The following is a 3,540-nucleotide window of genomic DNA, read 5'->3' on the forward strand; positions in this document are numbered from 1 at the left end:
TCTAGTAAAATTTAGAGCAATATATACAGAAGGTGCCAAAAACAAACAAACATTTTCATCCCGTTATTACCTTCTAAGAGTCCTTTCTTAAAAGCTTTTTTTTAACTTGCTTGGAAAATTTGCAAATGTGTACCTACCGGGCAAAAACATGGTATGACTTAAACTTACCCCCAACAGGCCCGATAGTGGCCTAGGTGTATTTCTTCGGATTTGATGTAGTATACATCCTCCTATCAACCTAACCTCAACCTAAACTTACCCAACAACTTACTTTTAAATGACTACTATATACTGTGTGAATTGCTTAGAAGAAGTCTAATAATGACTTAAAAATAACATTATATGTAAGTACTTACACAAAAGTGTCACAATGTCCAAGAGCAATGCGACAGAAAGTTCATGGATTTCAAAAAGTCCATTTATCAAAAATGGCTTATTTTAGCGAAGCCGGTATTCGAAATTCCCCAGACTTTAAAACCCCTGCGCCCAGGACACTTTTTAAAAGGAATCCATTCTTTTCGCGATATATAATTATAGATAGCGGAGTCGACGGACACCGAACTAATGGATAGAATTTTTTTATTATTTATAGCTGTAGCGCCGTCTAGGGGTAGCGTACAAAAGCTCCCTTCCAATTGGTATCTGTTTGCACTTTCTATGTAGTTCGGAGTTAGAGCTCCAGTTGTAAGGCCACCAAAAATATACCCAGAATGTTCCTCAAACAGCTGTTTATGAAGTCTTGGATGTAGCCTGTGCTCCTGGCGGATGCGAGTCATGTTTCACTTTCGTATAAAAGTATCGATTTAACACTGGAGTTGAAAATTCTCATTTTCGTTACATTCTATAACTGCTTATACCGCACCCAGGGTGCATGCTACCTTCATGAAAGTCACTCATCTTGGTGTTATTACAATCCCGAAGTGCCACTAGTCTGCCGATACTGTAAACTGGTGGTGATCAAATGTATCCTCGTCCTTTTCTAGGAATGATTCGACATGGTGTCGTACCAGAGAACCACATTATCTGGTACCACGTAAACCAGTATTTTCTCACTTTGCCTTGTCTCGGTTGTTGGAGAGATCCCTTCGGGGTACATTTTACAGAATTTTGACTGTGGGACTAAGCGTTGGAAATGAGTTGGAGTTAAGTGTATATGATAGATAATGAATCTATGGGTATGTGGACCTTCTTCACTCACATACCTAGAGTGAGTGTATCGGATGTTGTGTGCGTATAATGAATTAGAAGAGTGCTGGGCTGAACGGTGATGGATGAAGGGTGATACCATTGAATTTTCCTTCCGTGTCTTGGTATATTAAGTATTTACTCTGATCATACCAGATTTACCACTGTGTGTCACTGTGAGTAACAACAAAATCTCGAACTTTGATGGATTTGTACTTTGGTCTACCGGTTAAGTCTCTAGGTGCTGTTGCCGACTCAACTGAGCCTATCCCATCTGCGTGGTAATAAACGAAAGTGATGTTTTTGCATTTCGGATAATAAGCAACGAGGCAGCTATAGTCGGAGATTAGATAGCTCGAGAACTTAGGGAAAGTGCTTGGAAAGAGGAAATTTTCAGCGATTGACTTTAAGCTGTCTATTATACTTTGCATATGATTCTGATTGGAGGAAATCAATACGATATCGTCCGTATATGCAAGATCATTCAGATGTTCCATGTTTATAGAATGCCAAACGATACCTCTATTTGGATTCACATCGATACTTGAACGGAGTAACTCATCCATTACCACCAAAAATATAAGGGGGAATGTATGTATACATCCCTGCCGAACACCTGCAATAATATCAATAGCCTTCGAGAATGTGCCATTATGGATAATTCTGCACTGGAACGCGGGAGTTTGACAATTTTATCGGGTACTCCTTTTCGTATGAGGTATTCCCAAATTCTCGAATGATTTAATCGATCAAAGGTCTTTTCGAAATCAACGAAAATGAATTGTAGTTGTTGTTTGAATTCTTTGATCTGTTCTAAAATTATTCAAAGGGAGGAGAAGTGATCCATACATGAAGATTGTGGCCTGAAACCTGCTTTTTGGGTACGAAGTGTGGTATCAATTTTGTCTGATATCCGGTCCAGGATAATCTGTTACATTATCTTCAGTAGTGCAGATAACATCATGATCCCGCTCCAATTGTTGTAGTCTGAAGTAATTATTTAAGTAGTTATTTGAAAGCGAGCACAGTAAGTACTTACCTCCAATATTACCGCCGTTATAAAATAGTGAAAAACGGCTTTTTAACTTTTTAACTCATGTAAGTTTTAACTGGCTACTTCTTTTGCAAACGCTTCTTAAATAATCCTGATTTATTATGATCTTTTCTACGGAAATTCGAAAGAAATTAAAGAGATTATATAAATAAAAAGAATTGCAAAACTTAGAATATAATTTACATAAATAAGATTAATTTTTAGAAAAAGGTTTTAATTCCTAGAAATTAATTTTGAATCTATTCTTAACTAAATTTCTTTTTTTCTCATTACATTTTTACCACATCTTTATGTCATAATAAAGATATGTTTCATAATCTAATGTGCGAACATTTCGTCTAGGAAGATTTAAATCTTTCGGTTTTGTTGTTTTGAAACTATAATTTCTCAATATACATATACACACACATGTTGTAGAACAACTTAGCGGGTTATTAGGGTTTATTTCAAAAATAACGAGGGTGAATTGAAAATAAAATATATGGTTTTAATAAAATAAAATTGAGATATGTAACTTAACTGAATAGAAAAGTTTAGTTTCTGCTTGAACACATATAACTCTCGCATAAATGTAAACTTTTCGCTTAAACTACTTACCAACAAATCCACTTATCTTACAACAATCCCATTCAAAATATGCGTCTTAGTTTAAACTAAAATGTGTATAATTTTGGATTTATCTTGATCCCTATGTAGTACAATTTCTAAAACCAACACACATATGTTTGTTAGTTAATCTACATAGTTACGTTTGAAAACACACGAGTCATTCATGCAAAATTATTATCAACTAACCACAAATTATTTCTAAAAATTTACAAGTTTTATTCATGTTTTCATGATACATTTTTCTTATCATAGAAGCAAGTAGGAACCACAAGACTACATTTACATTTTAATTTGTTTTCTTTTTGAGCAAAGATCTTCCCTTTCTAAAAATATTTTATGTTTTTGGTACCGGGAGGACAGACGTACTATCAACAAAACCCTTCTACCTCGTCTGACGCCTTTTAGTTTAATTTTATAACAGTAGTAGTTAGAAAAAGGTCATATATAGCAACAGCGCTCATCAAGTTCTCAGTATAACTTTACCCTACCATAACTATGAGAGTAAATTTAACAGAATATATGTGAGATTATACCTCACAACTAACTAAGATGATTTTGTTAATTGGTCTAATCTCTCTTCCCTTTATGCGTTTGATCTAAAATTTTATGCGAAAATGTATTTTATTACGGTCATAAAATGAGTACAACTAGTAAATTTATCATGGCCTTAAATCTAGTGATAATTTTTAAAA

This window comes from Lucilia sericata, unplaced genomic scaffold (genome assembly GCF_015586225.1).
Source record: "Lucilia sericata isolate MDLA Ls3-8-SP2 unplaced genomic scaffold, ASM1558622v1 Contig000754F_arrow, whole genome shotgun sequence".
In the NCBI taxonomy this organism is placed as follows: Eukaryota; Metazoa; Arthropoda; class Insecta; order Diptera; family Calliphoridae; genus Lucilia; species Lucilia sericata.